This window comes from Heloderma suspectum, chromosome 6, assembly GCF_057233095.1.
Source record: "Heloderma suspectum isolate Gila_16-S chromosome 6, 16-S_ref, whole genome shotgun sequence".
Taxonomy (NCBI): domain Eukaryota; kingdom Metazoa; phylum Chordata; class Lepidosauria; order Squamata; family Helodermatidae; genus Heloderma; species Heloderma suspectum.
In genome coordinates this window covers 14,676,637-14,695,384 of record NC_139463.1, presented here as the reverse complement: position 1 = coordinate 14,695,384, position 18,748 = coordinate 14,676,637, and the positions used below count along the sequence as shown (strand labels likewise).

At 47.1% G+C, this 18,748-nt stretch overlaps 1 protein-coding gene across 1 annotated transcript in view; it reads right to left on the bottom strand.

Annotated features, from left to right (window-relative positions):
- The window catches only part of OPCML (opioid binding protein/cell adhesion molecule like), a 576,078-nt gene that overhangs the window by 157,637 nt on the left and 399,693 nt on the right, over positions 1–18,748 (bottom strand). The gene's annotated exons all lie outside the window — the stretch shown is intronic.

Genomic DNA, 18,748 nt, shown 5'->3' with positions numbered 1-18,748 from the left:
AAGAACCTAGAATATCTTGCCAAATACCCTACAGCAATTCCACACATGATCTGGGTTTCAAATTGGGTCCAAAGCAGAGCAAGTCTCTACTGTCTGCAATGCCTGGTGTAAATCCTCAGTGTACACACCCTTTCCCCTAGCTTTTCGAGGCAAGGCAGTGGGGAGGGATTACGCTGTGCATGTTGCAATAGATGCAGTTAGGATTGGGCTTGGCCTCCAGAGATGTCTGATCCTGGATCTTAGGTAAGGCTGGGGGTAAACTTCCCATTTCTGATGTCCAACCCTCCTTTTGTATATAGGATTCCACCCCACCTCAAACTGATGATGACACATAGTACAGGAGGTCTGAAAATGTGCTTCAGCGTATCTGACATAAAGCAACGTATCTGGGATTTCCATAGTCCCCATTCAATGGAACTGTGAACACTGCTCTGGTCTTGAGGACTGCCATTTCTTTTCCTGGTGCACTGCTGATGCCACTTCCATGCAGTTGGATCCCATACTATTCCCTTGGGTTAAATCATGGGGAGGGACATGTGTAAGGTTGCCACTGGTGGAGGTAACAGTTGTGGTCCAGGTAGCCTTTACCTTTAATCTTGGATGGGAACAGGCTGGTTACAGACACACAGAGCTGATTCACACCAGAATGTTCATGACTTGGCAAGAGAGGCAATACTAAAGGGGTGGGTGAAAGTGTGCACACACACCCCCCCCCCCGACAAGTAGCTTGCTCACCCGTTCTCAAGTTTGTAGACCCCTCTGGTTACTTGAAGGAATGACACTTGTACATACAGGTTTTAAGCAAACCATACACATGGAGTTAAAAGACAGCTGCAATTTTAAGCATGCTTACTTAAAAAAAAAATAATTCCATCAAACGTAATAGGATTTGCTTTAGAGAAAATGTGTTAAGGATGGGAGTGTTAATGTGAAATATGCCCTTATTTGTTGTCCAGGTATCTAACATATGGAACAAAGTTCACCTATGAGAAATACAATTTGCTTCTCTCTCTCTGTCCTCCCCCCGCCCCCCGGTGCCATCCCTGCTTGGCAACTTCAGCACCAATAGATGTGAAGCAGGTACTGCAACTGTCTCAGCACAGGTATGGCTTTCATAGGAGTATTCAGACATTACTCTGAATGTGCAGAGGTGGGGGTTTATACTCATTTGTAACCACTGTTCCTGTGTGTGAAGGCCTGGGGGGTGCAGGGAATTGGGAGAAAAATCCCCATATTTTCCCATTTAAAAAGTCTCCCCTCCCCGGGACAAAACAGTACCGGGGGGGGCATAGTTCATTCTCTTCCCATTTTTCCCATTCCCCCCTGTTCTTTCCTGGACCTCTACACTTCTGTCCTTCCCCACACCACGCACACATACACATACTTGACATCATGTCTGAAAGACCTTGTCTGTACATAAAGTGTATAGTTCACATTTTCACCTGACAGTCATCCAGTGGCAATGAAAATTATAGGTGTGGAATGCCAGGTCTTAATCACTGGAGCTGGAGGGAAGCAAAGGTTTAAACTTCCCTGTCTTCCCCGCTAGGGTCTTGATCCAGATTAGGGCCCCTGCATTTACTTTCCAATAAGAAAGATGCTTGGCCCATAGGGGAGCAAATGAGCATTTTAATAAAGATATGGAATTATGAAGTCCAGGATGCTGCTAAGCCTTTTTCATTATTTTTGAATCAAATTATATATGTTTTAATTCTATTGCAAGTTGCCTTGAGCCTTCTTTTTGAGAAATGTCTCTAATTAATTGATGATGATGATAATCTCTTATGAGGCTTAGGAAACGTTATTTTTTAATATATCTTAAGCTATTTGACAGTGATCATTTTAAAAAGATGTTTATGATAGTACTTATTAATGAACTGTTTGTGCTTCTTTTTAGATGTATATTTAAATTCCTGGTATACGTCTACATATGTGCATATAATATAAAATATAAGTGAGCTTAACATGGCACTCGTGTGTGCATGTATTTTAAAAAGCAACGGGGCTACACTTGTTTGACATATTACGCTGGTATTTTACGTTTAGGACTAGCCCTGTGAATCAAGCCTGCTCCTATCTGTAGAGCCCCATTTTTTCATCTGCATAGCCCCACCCTGGGTTGTTTCTTCGTCATGCTAGAGTGTGGCAGAATAATGGAAACTATGTTTATCTAGATGATAACAGATTCAGTGGCACAGTTCTAGAAAACAAAATGTAGCTGTGAATGCTGATGTCTTGTAAAAGTTGAGTTCATTTTCTCTCTTCCCTCTAACTTTTCCTCCTCCTGCAGCCCACCCTACTGATACACTCCTGTCTTTTAACTGAAGGAATTAAGAGCATTTCAAAATATCATAAAAGCTCCAGGAAAGAAAGAGGAAGGAAGAAAAAGACTTCAGCTTTCAATCTGTTACTCTGCTCCTGGCAATATAACGTGCAGCAGATTTAAAGGACAGCTGAAGCCTTGTGGAAAGCTGAAAAACAACCTATGGAGAGAAATGATTCAGCCTTTATTTTAATCTACATTTTCCCTATATTTCTGTTCACTGGTTCTTTATTACAAAGGACACTGGTGCGAAAACTTGTTCTTCAAGGATTCATCCATGTCTCTGCTGTTTATTCCCCACCTGAATCATAATCTCTTGTTTGTGCCTTCACACTTGGTTGCTGTGGAAGTTGTTATGTCCTTGGTATTTCACTTTCGCATCGCAGTGGTCACAAAAAGAAGAATCTGGTTCAAGGAGAAGGTGGGTCCTCCTCTGGGCTCAGGCTAAGGTCCATCCATGGAACAGCATCAAGAACTTATTCCACACGAAGAAATGGGTTAGCAGAGTTTATTTAAATGAAGGGGATTATCCAGGATTACAGGAGCAGACATGGGAGATAAAGTCAGCCATCACCACAGGCAAAGTGAAAAGCAGGCCAGCTCTGACAGGGGATGCAGACAACCCCCCCCCCCAACCTAGATATCAGGTACCTCCTGATGTGGACAATTACAAAATGGTTTTCAGGTGTGACCCACTTTTTAAGTTCTAAATTATAGAATTGCACTTTACCACAGAGTACCACTACTCCATAAGCCTCGTGTGGCGCAGAGTGGTAGGTGGCAGTATTGCAACCGAAACTCTCCCCACGACCTGAGTTCGATCTCAGCGGAAGCTGGATCCCAGGAAGCCGGCTCAGGTCGACTCAGCCTTCCATCCTTCCGAGGTCGGTAAAATGAGTACCCAGCTTGCTGGGGGAAAGGTAGTCACTCACGACTGGGGAAGGCAATGGCAAACCACCCCGCTACAGTCTGCCATGAAAACGCCAGCGAAAGCGGCATCCCTCTAGGAGTCAGCAATGACTTGGTGCTTGCACTGGAGGAACCTTTCCTTTCCTTTCCTTTCCTTTCCTTTCCTTTCCTTTCCTTTCCTTTCCTTTCCTTTCCTACCACTACTCCATAGAGCAGAGGTCTGCAACCTTTTTGGGTCAGCGGGTGCATTTGGATCCTTGTGAAAGCATGGGCACTCTCACATAGAGATGTATAAGAATTTTGTTTCTGCTCACAAAACATTCACGCACGCCCCACTGGAAGCTACAAATGCAAATGCAGGCACGTCTCCACCAAAAATATTTGTCAGTTGTTGAACATGTGCTCCTATTCATCTTGTTCCTGATTCCCCGTTTGATTTTGGGCAAATCTTCCATTCGATCACTGCTCAATTTGCACAACGGGGGGAGTCCGTTGGATTCCACACACACACACACACACACACACACACACCTCCCTGGACTCCCACAACATCCTCACCAAGATGTATTAGTTATATACTCAGTTAAAGAACTTGGAGTATGACCTTGTTCATGTGCCACTATACATCACCTCTCTGAAAGAGAGGTATTCATAATCCTGCCCATATATTTTTTTCATGCAATTTCATATTGAATTGTGGCAGTGAGCACAATTCATCATGTACTTCTACACACAGCAGTCCAAATTCAGATTTCACTAGGGATGTCAGAGAATTCCGCCACGGATCTCGGTGAAGCCGAATGCCAGTGCATTCGGCCCCCCGAACTCTGTGGCGGAACGGCCTGCCACCCCCCCACCCCCCCGGCAGATCCCTTCCCGGGATGAGACTTACCTGGGGCGGATGTTCCGGATGGCGGCAGCTCCAGCGGCGGCTTCGGTGGCGGCAGCTGGTCTTCTGACCGGCTGCCGCCGCCACCGCCATTTGCATCTGCTTCCCTGCCCCCATTCATGATAGGCTACGTAAAGACTTACGTAGCCTATCATGTCTGGGTTAAAAAAACAAATAAACGCATACGCAAATGGCGGCGGCTATAGTCTTTATGTAGCCTATCATGGCTGAATTCAGGGATGCAAACAGTGGCGGCTATGGCCGCTGACATTTGCTTCCCTGCTAGCCAGCGGCTGGATGTCCAGCTGCTGGCGGAGCCGGCCGGCGGCTCTGCGGAATCCCGGTGGAGCGGAGCTAGCCGGCCAGGATTCTGGGGGGAGGGACGGAGGGCCTCCCTCCCCCAGCGGAACCCAGCGGAGCCAGGTAAGCGGGGTTTCGTACATCCCTAGATCTCACCCCAGCCAATTGCAAGTGTGCACTATTTTGCCCTGCTAAAGATTAGAACTGAATGACAGAAAATGCTTCTGATGCTACCCTGAGCTCTTGTATATTTCCTCAACCAAATCAAGGAAGTCTATTGTTTAGCCTTTGGTGATGATAACAATATACGATGATAACAATATTCAGTATGGGATAAGTTGATTTGTAGCCTCAGTAGCATCTGATACTGACCATGATCGAAAGAGGAGGTTGGTGGGTCTGATCTGATGTGGTATCAGTTTGGTTGGCACAATTAAATGGTCCTTCTGTCATTGCAATCTTGGTCAGAGACTACATATGGCTGTTTATGTCGAACGTCATCTGGAGGAGAAGCAAACTCTCTGGAAATTGCAGAGCTGGCAACACCTCTGTATTGTAGAACATCAAGCTTTTACCTGAATTTCTGAGCCACAGCTCCTGAAATCCCCCTCCTGAATGCCCCCACTTAGATAATGCATTATATCATGTCATGTCAGATCAGATCCCATTCTATTTATGATTGCTTTTCTCCCCTATGTTGTATTTCGTGAAGAGAGATGAAAGGGAATGAGAACAAATTATTATGAATTGCAAGGATATAAATACACACCATGATTCCAGTGACATCACAAACCACTCAAGCTGTGCTCTGGTGGTTTATAATGATTGTTTCCAGAGCATCTCTCAGCATGTGTATTTATAGGTTTATTCACTGCTTTCTCAGTCCTTATTATGCAAAAGGTACACAGAATTCTCTTCCGAATTTCTTCCCCAGTTTTTGGGTTGAATCTCATTTGCAGAAGGGAACCAATAAGTTACAGTCCACCTTTCCTCAGTCAGTCATTCAGTCATTCAGTCATATATTTATTTATTTGTGACCTGTATTCAAACCACTGAACATGCCTGGTGTTTGCTACTGTTCTCTGTTCACACCTTGTTGTTGTTGTTGTTGTTGTTTCCCCCCCCTTCTCTTTCAGGTTGCTGATGTGCATGACTGCATCTGCACATAGATTGAATCACAGCACAAAACAGAATCTAGATGCAAATATATGATTACATCAATGCTTTTTTTTTTTTTTTTGGAGTGTGCTTTAATGTTCATATGTGCTCACGCACAACAGTAGCTTATAATGGGGCATGGGGGAGGACACAAAGAACAGCATGTTTGTTTCAATTCTGAACTTCATTTTAAAAATTCTACAGGTTAAAAGACAAGTGGGGCAAAACACAGGCAAAGTTCACCCCATGAAACATTAATGGAACATGAGGGAAATCTACACATCCCCAGTTGTGCAAGACTTGAACAATGATCCAGAGGTCACTTATCCCTTTCCCATCTTCTCTTCTGCCCCTCCCCCAATTTTTCAGGCGTATGCAATTATTAGGGATGGGCGGATCACTTACCCCATTCCAGGTGTGTGTGGGGGTCCGCAGGGGGTGGAGGCGATCCGTTCCTCCCCCCCAGAATCTGTCCAGGCCGGCTCCACTCTGCCTTGATCTTGTGGAGCCGGCTGCAAGCTCTGCTTCACGGGTGAATGTCGATACGGCCAGCAGCCATTTCCGTGCTGTATCTCTGTAAGTCAGGCTCTGGACACAAATGGCATAGTGGGCACCATTTGCAGCCGTAAAGCTGGTAGATTAGCCTAAATGCACTGCAGCCATTTAATTTTTGTGAACCGCCCAGAGAGCTTCGGCTATTGGGCGGTATAGAAATGAAATAATAAATAAATAAATGGTGTCCACTACGCCATTTGCGACCCTGTTTTTAGATGTGATAGGCTACGCAAATATTGGCCTAGCCTATTGTATGAACAGGGACACAAATGGTGTACTGGACAGCATTTGCAGCCATAAAGTTGGTAGGTTAGCCTAAATGCAGCCGTAAATGGCTGCATTTAGGCTAATCTACCAGCTTTATGGCCGCAAATGGCACCCACTACGCCATTTGCATCCGGAGCCTGCCTTACAGCGATACGGCACGGCAATGGCTGCTGGCCGTATTGACATTTGCCAGGGATGCGGCCAGCTCTGCAGGATCAAGACAGCGATGGATCTGACCCAGAAGAATTCTGCACGGAGGTGGAGGTGAGTGCTCTGTTCTGCCATGGGCCCCAATGGGGCCGGATTCTTGGAATCCGGCCTCATTGGGGTCTATGGTGGATTTCTCCCCCATCCCTAGCAATTATTTGATTTCATCTGTGTATACCATCAGGAGGAAGTCTACTTCTTTATGACTACTCCATGTATTGGGAAAGTCATGTTTTTGTCTTTTCCAGCTGTGATTTGGGCATCTTGTCCTGAATACACAATGCAATTTTGCACACCATTGCCAAAAAAATCAAATGTGGCTTTAGTAGATCACAATCATAGCTTGTGTTCATTATGAAAAATTCAGGTTACTCACTTGCAAAATGACTAGCGATGGGGGTGCGGGGGAGGGAGGCCTGGGTTGCACCTATGTCTTCAATAGCATCTCAATCCACAGAACTCAGCTCGTGAAGCTTGCCATGGGGCTGGGGGCTGGCAGGGCTAGGGAAGGGCAAATGAGCCATGTTCAAGATCACTAGGATTCTCTGAACATCATCTGAATGCTCATCTTGTGCCTAATTCTTGTTCGTGTTTGCAATCGCTGCTCGCTCTGCATGAATGGGAAACATGTGCAAATCCAGCAGCAATCAATCGTGAAATCTGCACAAATTTCCTAATTTGCACAACTTTCCTCCATAGACTAAAGTGGGATTGATTCAGCCTACAGGGAAATTTGCACAAGGAATTTGCACAATATCAAACTTGGAAATTCATGCAAATCGAATGCAAGTGCATGTAGGGATGCACGAAAGGTACTTACCTTTCGCGGATTATGCCGATGGTGGGGGGGGGCGTTCCGTCCCTCCTCCTGGAATCCTGGCTGGGGGGGGAGATTCTCCGTTCCTCCCCTCCCCCCCCCCCGGAATCCTGGCCAGCTGGCTGTGCTCCGCAGCGATTCTGCAGAGCCGCCGTCCGGCTCGGCCAGCAGCCGGACATCCGGCTGCTGGCTAGCAGGGACGCAAATGGAGGCGGCCGTAGCCACCTCCGTTTGCGCCCTGCAGTCAGCCGTGATAGGCCATGTAAATGTTTACGTAGCCTATCACGGCTGATTAAAAAAACCAAAAAACAACGTGCGTACGCAAATGGCGGCGCCCATCGGCACCGCCATTTGCGTACGCGCATTTTTTTTTTTTAGTCAACCGTGATAGGCTACGTAAAGATTTACATAGCCTATCATGGTGCTTTTTTAAAATCTAGCCGTGATAGGCTACGTAAATCTTTACGTAGCCTATCATGTTTTGTTTTTTTTTAAAACGGGAAATGGCAGCGGCAGCAGCCGGTCGGAAGACCAGCCACCGCAGCCGCTGCCGCCGAACCGCCGCTGCAGCCGCCGCCAGAGCCGCCGCCGCCAGGAAGATCCTCCCCAGGTAAGTCTCGTCCCGGAGGGGGCAGGGGGGCAGACCGTTCCGCCACCAATTTCGGGGGGCCAAATGTGCTGGCATTCGGCCTCCCCGAGATCCGTGGCGGAATTTCTGACATCCCTAAGTGCATGTCCAGAAATTTGCAAACATTTTCGATGGCCAGGTGCTTGTGCTCACGACCTCATTTGGGGCTTCAAACAGGGCATGCTCACATTTTGCAAGCAAAACCAAAATTCTCATACAGCCCTAGACAGGGCCAGCCTGCCCATGAGGTGGGAGGAATCACCTGAGGCCTGGGCTTTTCAGCATGGGGCCCACAGTCCCACAGAAACCTCTGGTGATGTCTACCAGGCTCAATGCTCCTCCTGATCTTTTAATTTTGTTTATATGTGTTTGTTTTTAATTAATTATTTTTAACTGGGACGCTGGGAGGCTGCAAAGCAAAGAGCTGTCATCCAGTACCTTCTCTATTTGGGATCAAAAGAGTGGATTTGTGTTTTGGAGCTCAGATCCCACCTCTGCCTTGTACTTAGGTTCTTGGGCAAGTTAATTTTCTTCCAGTCTCACCACATCTAGGAATTTCCAAAATTAGTGCTTTGACGGTTTGACCAGTCATGCTATCTCATGGCAGCCATTTTATAAATAGGCAAGCCTCACCCCAATGACAGCTATCTTTTGAGAGTGCCCACAACACTCTCAACATTCCAAATATGCCCACTGACCCAAGTATGCTCACTGACCCAAATAAGCCTTAATCAGTGGATCTGGGAAGTTGTTGAATCACACATATTCTGCAACTGGGAGGGCTGCCTCTCCCAAGGACCCCTCAGAGTCAAGCACTGCATGAGGAGATGGTGACAGGGATGGTGGGAAGAGGTATCTGCAGCCAGAAGAAAGGGTAGTGGCAGGAAGAGAGGGGGTGGCAGTGTATGTCCTCTTGCTTCAGGAGGCAGGACATTGTGTGCTGGGCTAGGAGCATGGATTAAGCGTTATCATCTAACGTGTGTAGGTTGCCATTAAAGTCACGGGGCAGCAAGAGCCAGTGAAACAATGGGGAGTCCTAAAAATGTGGCAGTCTGGCAGAGGAAAAGGTTGCCAACCAGGCCCAGTGGGGATTAGTGAACTGGCTGTGATAGCCCTTACTGAGAGTGGCATATACGGTTCACCTAATCCTTCGGTTTTCAAACTTTGCATCCCTAAGGGAAAACTCTCTACAACATCCATGTGCTGGCCAAGGAACAGTATGCCTCTCAATATTAGTTGCTAGGGGACATGAGCTGGCAGAAGGAATGTACTATTCCACTCAGGACCTGCTGAGCTTGTAATCCTCCAGTGCAGTGGAGAGCCAGTGTAGTGTAGTGGTGAGAGTGACGGACTGGGAGCCGGGAGATCTGGGTTCTAGTCCCCACTCAGCCATGGAAGCTCACTGGGTGACTTTGGGCCAGTCACAGACTCTCAGCCCAACCCACCTCACAAGGTTGTTGTTGTGGATAATGTAAGCCGCCTTGGGTTCCTTGCAAGAGGAAAAAAGGCGGGATATAAATGCAATAAATGAATGAATGAATGAAATAATCATCATCGAGATACTGAAGCTACATACACGTCTCCTGTTTCATCTATGAAATTGAAATGATGGAGAAGGTATGGAGATTTTCTCACTTCTGTTTTCTCATTTTCTCCATGTGATTTTCCATGGGCAGAGGGGGAGGTCTGCTATGGAGGAAAGCTGGAAAGCTCTTCTCTCATGGCTACCCCACTGTTCTGCTGGTGGTAGGGACAAAAAACTGGCATTCCTTGGTGTGTGTCTGGGCAGATCACAGGGAGGCTTTGGATCTGCAAGATTAAAATCCAATAAGAAGAGCCATGCTGGATCAGACCAAGTGTCCATCTAGTCTAGCATTACATTCACATACCCCTCATTCCCCTGGTGACAGGCTGTCAGCCATGGAACCAAAGGGGGGGGGGCTAAAAGGACAAACTGGGAAAAAAGAGGAGAAAATACCACCACCATCCCCTTCCACCCTGACTTCCTTAGCCTCCTTTTGCTCTGTTAAAGGACTGAGCCCTCGTCCTCTTTAGGATCCATTCATCCTAGCCATATAGCGAATTCAGACATGGTTAGGGTGACCTAGGCAAAGGGAGTGACAGAATAAGTGTGTGTGCGTGTGTGTGTGTGCATGTGTGTGTGTGCGTGTAGTTGCCTGGCAACCACCCATCCATGTCCACTTGTTTCTCCCACTCACTCCTGCTTTTCCCCTAGAACAGGTTTCTAGCTGATTATGAGATGTAGGTAAGGGAAAGAAGGCAAGCCATAAGCAGTATCTGTAGGTGTGTCGGCATGCTTGCTTGGGAGGAATTTGACCTGTCATCCTAGTTGTATTTTTTAGCTTCTTTTCTAGGGATGGCAGAGAATTCCGCCAAGGACTCCAATGAGGCGGGATTCTTTAGAACGGACCAACCCCCATCCGCCACCCAGCGAAGTTCGCCCGGATGGACCCTACCTGCCGCCGGCCGGGTCTGGGTCCGTCCGCTGAGTCCACAGCCATACACTGCCAGTCTGCAGACACAAATGGCATCCACTATGTCATTTGCATCCCTGCTCTTTGCCATGATAGGCTACGTAAAGATTTACATAGCCTATCATGAAAACAGCAGGGACGCAAATGGCATCCACTACACCGGAAACCATTTGCGTCCACAGACCGGCAGCGGGTGGAAGTCCAGCTGTGGATGGACCCGGCTGGTGGCTCCGCAGACTCACTGCAGTGCTGGCTGGGGAGGATTCCAGGGGGAGGAATGGATCGCGCCCCCCCCCTGCGGACTCCCAGGCAGACTGGGTGGGTGGGGTTCATACACCCCTATTCTTTTCCAGCCCTTTAGCATATATCATTTTTATTCTTTATATAATCTGTAATTAGGAGTGAGCAGAGAAGTGGCCTAGTTTGTGGATGACACCAAATGATTTAGGGTGGTTCACAAAAGGGATTGTGAAGAGCTCTGGAAGATCTCTCCAAACTGGGAGAATGGGCATCTAAGGCTAGATCTACACTACTGCTTTATAGCAGTATTGAAGTGCACTGATAACCGTTGGGGCACATTACACATTCGATATGCCGCTTTTGTAGTGTTATTTCCTGCTTTTTATTCCACATTATCCAATATATATAAAATGTCACTGTGTGTCCTATGAGGTATAAATGCACAAGAGGGATATAGCGCCACTCACCATGATGGGATTATGATAATATGAAATGAGGTGTAGATCTGGCCCAAATGGCAAATGTGGTTCAGTGTAAGCAAGTGTAAAGTGATGCACTCTGAGGCAAAAAAACCCAAATTCAAGTATAACCTGATGGGATCTGATCTAGCAGTGACTAGGGATGTTAGAGAATTCCGCCACGGATCCCAGGGGGGCCAAATGCCAGTGAATTTGCCCCCCCCCAGAATCTGTGGCAGAAAAGAGCAACCCACCCCACCACCCTGCGAAAGCCCTGTGAAACGGAGCCTACCTGGCTTCAGCTCCGGCAGCGGCTCCGGCTGCTGCTGGGCTGCTGCAGACGCAAATGGTGTCCTGAGTAGGGGACGCCATTTCCATCCCTATGGTAGCCCGTGACAGGCTAAATAAATATTTACGTAGCCTATCACGGCTAAAGCAGGGACGCAAATGGCGTCCCCTACGCCATTTGTGTTCCTGTTTTCTCCGGGATAGGCTACGTAAATATTTACGTAGCCTGTCACGGGCTACCATAGGGACGCAAATGGCATCCCCTGCTCAGGACGCCATTTGTGTCCACAGCAGCCCGGCAGCAGCTGGAGGCCCCACTGCGGGTTGGCCTGGCCGGCAGCTCTGCGGAGCTGGAGCATGGAGCATGGAGCGGAGCCGGCCGGGCAGGATTCCGAGGGGAGGAACAGATTGCCTCCCCCCCCTTCGAGGATTTCGGGAGGAGGGACGGAGCGCCTCCCCCCCCCACTGTGGATGTCCCTGGATGAAACCAGGTAAGTGTTTCTAGCAGTGACTGACCAGGAAAGAGATCTTGGGATTGGGGTGGACAACTCACTCAGTGAAGATGTCAACCCAGTGTGCGGCCACTGTAAAAAAGGCAAACTCCATGTTAGGCATAATTAGAAAACGAATTGGAAAAAAAACTACCACTATCATACTGCCCCGATACAAATCGATGATGCGACCACACTTGGAATACTGTATCCAGTTCTGGTCACCACACCACACCTAAAAAAAGATATTGTAGAGTTGGAAAAAGTTCAGAAAAGGGCAACTAAAATGATCAAGGGCTGGAACATCTCCCCTGTGAGAGAAAGTTAGTATTGTCTCAAAGGAGACAAAGGAGACAGAGGCTAAGAGGTAAGTGGGCTGCAGGAAGCCCAGGGGGCTGCCCTTTATCCTTCTGAGTGGCTGTGGGCTCACCAGGTGCTTCTGAGAGCTCCAACTGAATTGGGTGTGTGTGGCCTGAGTACTCCCAGCAGCTGAGTGGGCGGGAAGCTTCAGTCTGTTTCCTGCCTCCCAGCTGAGCAGAGCAGAGCAGAGCAAGCTGCTCCAGCTGGTCCAGGGACTACAGAAGGAAGCAAGCTCCCAGACAGCGAGCGACCAGAGCGAGTGAACAGGGGGAGCAAACAGGAGTTGGCCAGGGGAGTTTGGAAGGGGGGGGTCAAGGGGGAGGTCCCTAACATTTTTTCATTTTTTTTCATTCTTTTCTTTTATTTTATTTTTAACTAACTTTTTTTCATTTATTTGTCTTGTAACACACACTTCCACACCAGTGGGACTCTGCTTTTAACCTCTAGTGAGTAGAGGAGCAGGCACAGGCTAGTCTAGAACAATCACAAAGCTAGACACAAAAAGGGAAAAGAGGCAATGGAAGGACAGGACTCTCCAGTGGTGGTGACCTGCAAGATGTGTGCAATGTTTGTTTTCTTGCCTGAGAACAACATGGCCTACACCTGCAACAAGTGCAAGTTGATCACGCTGCTGCTGGAAGAAAAAGCAAGTGGACTGGAGCGGCGACTGTCAACCCTCCGGGGAATAAGAGAACATGAAGAGTTCTTGGACAGAATGGGGGAACTACAGCAGCAAAGGGAAGACCAGAAGCTTGAAGAGCAACAGCAAGATGAGGTAGTGGGAAATGCTGAGGTGAAGAAAAATGGAGTAGAGGATACTCCTTGGAAAAGTGTGACAGTTAGGAGAAGAAGAACTAGACGCCTCTCTGCACCAGTGGAAGCAGTGGAGCTGTGGAACCGATTCCAGGTACTTGTGGATGAGACTGGAGGACATCCTGCAGAGGAAGAATCACAGGGGAACCTACATGAGAGTGAGCAAGAGGCTGAAGGTCAGTCAAACAGAGGTGATGAAACCCAGGCCTACAACAACAAGAAGAGAAGAGTGGTAGTAGCGGGAGACTCCTTGCTGCGTGGGAATGAGACCCAAGTATGCTGCAAAGACCAGTGAACTTGCCAGGTATGTTGTCTCCCGGGAGGAGGGATTAGAGACATGACTGAAAGGTTGCCTGCCTGCACTCATAAAGCCCACTGACAAGTATCCCTTTCTTCTCATCCATGTGAGAACAAATGATACTGCCAAGCAGAGCTACAAAGAAATCACATCAGACTTTGAAGCTTTTGGGAATGAAACTTTGGGGCCCAGATAGTTTTCTTATCCATACTTCCAGTAGTTAGAAGAGGGATAGAAAGGGAACAAAAAATACTCCAGGTGAATGACTGGCTATGAAGGTGGTGCCGACGAGAGAGATTTGGATTCTGGGACCATGGGCTATACTTCCTAGAAGATGGGCTGTTGACAAGGGACAGGTTGCACCTCACAAAGGATGAGAAGAATGTGTTTGGCCACAGCATGAAGAACTTCATCAGGAGGGCTTTAAACTGAATCCTACAGGGAAGGGAGATGTAATGTTGGGGGTAACAATGGACGTAGGTGCATGCACTGCAACAGAGAGAACAGCTCTGATAGCGCTCAATAATAGTCTTCAGACACATGTAGGAAGAAAGCCAGATTTTGAAGCACATAGTCTTCGATGTCTGTATACTAATGCCCAGAGTATGGGAAACAAACAGAACGAACGTGAACTCTTAATACAAGAGGGAAATTATGACTTGATAGGTCTAACTGAGACTTGGTGGGATGACTCTCATGACTGGAATACAGCAATTGAAGGATATAACTTGTTCAAAAAGAACAGGAGGAACAGAAAGGGAGGTGGGGTTGCACTGTATGTGAAAAATACATATCTCTGCACAGAAATACAGGAGGATGAGCTTGGTAGCCCCATCAAGAGCATCTGGATCAAAATAAATGGAGCAAAGAATAAAAGGAACCTGGTGGTCGGAATCTACTATCGGCCACCCAATCAAGGAGAAGACGAGAATGAAACTTTTGAAAAGCAAATAGCCAATGTTTTAAGGAAGCATGGTGTACTAGTAATGGGGGACTTCAATTTCCCCGATATTTGTTGGGAGACAAATTCTGCAAAACATGGCCCCTCCAGGAAATTCCTGACTTGTGTGGCAGATAACTTCCTCATCCAGAAAGTAGAGGAAGGAACTAGAGGATCGGCTATCCTTGACTTGATCCAAACCAACAGAGATGACTTAGTGGATAAAGTAGCAGTTACAGGAACTCTGGGGGAAAGCGACCATGTTGTACTTGAGTTCTTGGTTCTAAGGGAAGCAAAAGCCGAGTGTAGTCAAACGCGTACCCTGGATTTTAGTAAAGCTGATTTTAATAAACTCAGAACAATGATCAGTAAGGTCCCATAGCAAGCGACGCTAATGAGAAAAGGAGTCCAAGATGGGTGGGAGCTTTTAAAAAAGAAAATTCTCAAGGCACAATTACAAACAATTCCAACAAGAAGAAAAGGTGGAAGACAACAGAAGAAGCCAATGTGGCTTCACAAAAAGCTTAGGGATGACCTGAAAACAAAAAAGAACACATATATGAAGTGGAAAGAAGGCCAAGTAATAAAGGAAGAATACAGGCAGGTAGCACAGAATTGCAGGGATGGTGTCAGGAAGGCTAAAGCTGAGAATGAGCTGAGGTTAGCGAGGGATGCTAAAAGCAACAAAAAGGCTTTCTTCAGCTATGTGCATAGTAAAAGGTAGAGGAAAGAAATGGTTGTTCAGCTATTAAATAAGGATGGCAAAACGATAACAGTCAGATGACAAAGAAAAGGCAGAGGTGCTCAATTCCTACTTTGGATCAGTCTTCCCCCAAAAGACGGTCTATGACCCCCCTGGTAAAGGCAAAGTACAGGCTGAAGGGGCAGGATTGCAGCTTGAGATCGATAGGCATATGGTCAAGGAACCCCTAATTACTTTGAATGAGTTCAAATCTCCAGGGCCAGACGAACTGCATCCTAGAGTAATAAAGGAACTGGCAGAAGAACTCTCAGAACCGCTGTCTATTCTCTTTGAGAAATCATGGAGGATGGGGGAAGTGCCAGATGACTGGAGGAGGGCTAATGTTGTCCCTATCTTCAAGAAGGGTAAAAAGGAGGAACCTGGGAACTACAGACCAGTCCATCTGACATCAATTCCTGGGAAAATTCTGGAGCAGACTATAAAGCAATCATCTGGAAGCACCTTGAAAACAATGCAGTGATTACTCAAAGCCGACATGGATTTGTCAAAAACAAGTCCTGCCAGATGAATCTGATCTCATTTTTTGATCAAGTAACCTCCCTTGTGGACCATGGGAATGCTGTAGACATCATATACCTTGACTTCAGCAAAGCTTTCGACAAAGTGCCCCATGATATCCTGATGAGCAAACTAGCTCGAAGTGGGCTAGATGAAACAACGATCCAGTAGATCCACAGTTGGCTACAGAATCGGACTCAAAGAGTGCTTATCAACAAGATCTTCTCAAACTGGGGAGAGGTAACGAGTGGGGTACCGCAGGGCTCAGTCCTGGGCCCAGTGCTCTTCAACATTTTTATTAATGACTTGGAGGAGGAAGTGCAGTGAATGCTGATAAAATCTGCAGATGACACAAAATTGGGCGGGATAGCGAATACTTTGGAAGACAGAAACAAAATTCAAAGTGATCTGGATAGACTGGAGCGCTGGGTAGAAAACAACAGAATGACATTGAATAGGGATAAATGCCAAGTTCTGCACCTAGGAAAAAGAAACCAAATGCAAGACGGGGGTTACATGGCTCAACAACACTACAATTGAGAAGGATTTTGGAATTGTTGTCGATCACAAGCTGAATATGAGCCAACAATGTGATGTGGCTGCAAAAAAGGCCAATGCTATTTTGGGCTGCATTAATAGAAGCATAGCTTCCAAATCCTGGGAAGTACTAGTTCCCCTCTACTCAGCACTGGTTAGGCCTCATCTGGAGTACTGTGTCCAGTTCTGGGCACCATACTTTAAAAGGATGCAGACAAACTGGAGAGGGTTCAGAGGAGGGCAACAAAGATGATCAAGGGACTGGAAACAAAGCCCTATGAAGAGAGACTGAAAGAACTGGGCATGTTTAGCCTTGACAAGAGAAGACTGAGGGGAGATATGATAGCGCTCTTCAAGTACTTGAAAGGTTGTCACAGAGAGGAAGGCCAGGATGTCTTCTTGATCATCCCAGAGTGCAGGACATGGAATAATGGGCTCAAGTTACAGGAAGCCAGACTCCGGCTGAACATCAGGAAAAACGTTCTGATTGTTAAAGCAATGCGACAATGGAACCAATGACCTAGGGAGGTGGTGGGCTCTCCCACACTGGAAGCGTTCAAGATGAGGCTGGACAGCCATCTGACTAATGGGCGATTCAGGACAGATAAAAGGAAGGATTTCTTCACACCGTGCATAGTGAAACTATGGAATTTGCTACGACAGGATGTCGTGATGGCCACCAATTTGGATGGCTTTAAAAGGGGTTGGACAAATTCCTGGAGGAAAAGGCTATCAATGGCTACTAGTCTTGAGGGCTATGTGCTACCTCCAGTACCAGAGGCAGTGATCCTATGTACACCAGTTGCTGGGTGCTGTGGCGCTTGTGTCTTGCTTGTGGGTTCCTGGACAATTGCTGGTTGACCACACTGTATGAACAGAATGCTGGACTACATGAACCCCTGGTCTGATCCAGCATGGGTCTTCTTATGTTCTTAATCAGCATGCTGGTTGGATACTTTTGAGGGGGAAAAGGGAAGAAAGAAAGCTGAGATTTTCAGGATTTTAGTCTGTACTTCCAAGCTGCAGCAAAATATCTTCACAGTGCATGAGACAAGCTAGCACTTTGGTTGACACGATGCAGACTGGCAGTTAGGGTGTCCAGATATGAAAGGAGAAGAGGGCTTCTTGATCATCACCATTCCTTGAGTAGAAGAGGGAGATTTGGCAGATGGAACTTACGGACCTGTTTACCAGGGATGGTCTCTAATATTTTCTGGTCCCTGTCCCTGGGAAATCTGTCTCTCTTTCTTTCTTGTGCCTTTTGAGTATGCTTTGTTGACATTTTGTTAATGTTAGTTATGCATTTTTTTTTTAAAAAAATCTTCCTGGTTCAGGGTCTCTAGAAGTTAAATATCAGAGTGAAGAGCCCAGCACCAGCTCTAGGTTTTGGGTGACCCTTGGTCAACATGTTCTCAGGTAGTCCCTTCCCTGAGTAGATGTAATCCTTCCTCACTGTCACCTTTGCCCCTTTGCTTTCCCTCTCCTTGGGACCCAGTCCACTCAGCCAGCCACATGGAGCAGGAAGGCAAGTAGATAATGCAGCTTCTTCTCACTTCTGCCACTGCTCAGTTGCTTAGAGGGGGCAGGTGAAGAGGCAGGAACAGCAAGGAGGTGTGAAGGCATGTTCAGTGGGCTTCAGGGGTTCACAGTGACCCTTCTGCTGGGACACAGGCCTCAGCAGGTGCTCAGTGATGCAACCCCTGGTGACAGCCCTTGGAGTGCAGATGAATTGCACTCCCTAGGACATATGCATTCATTCATAGAAAAGGACATTAAAGTATGATGTAGTGTACACAACCTGCTATTTCACCCAGTGTAGCTGCTGAGGGAAATTCTACACAGTTGATAACACATTGCAGGGCAATTGTGTTTTCCTACTCCAGATTTTTAAATTAGTGGAGGATAGACTATGGACATAGTGCAAAGCAAGTAGGGGCGAGCCTTCAACACTAGATCATAGTGGAGGAGGGTGACAACACAGGGATTGATGATCGCGATCTGAGAATAAGGATATTATATGCAATGTCCTTCCATGGGATGATAGGGACCAAGTACCCTGGCAGGGACCATTAGGACTGATGCCTTGCTCCCCCTGCCCCCGCAGTGCCTGCAGTGCTGTGGGAAATAAAACATAAAATGGATGTCTCCAAGCCTGATTCAAGGTGCTGGTTTTAACCTATAAAACCTTACATGGCTTGGGACCACAATACCTGACAGAGCACCCCTCCCGACATGAACCTACCCATACACTATGCTCAACATCTACAGTCCTCCTCCAGCTGCCTACTCCGAGGGAAGCCTGGAGGACAGCAACCAGGGAGGGGGCCTTCTCGGTGGCGGCCCCCAAATTATGGAATGATGTCCCCATCAAGGCCAACCTAGCACCAACATTGTTATCTTTTTGGTGCCAGGTTAAGACCTTTCTCTTCTCCCAGGCATTTGGCAGCATTTGATGAGTTTTAATCGATCCTGGATTGTCTTATTGTTAGGATTGTTTGCCTGAGATTGCTTGCT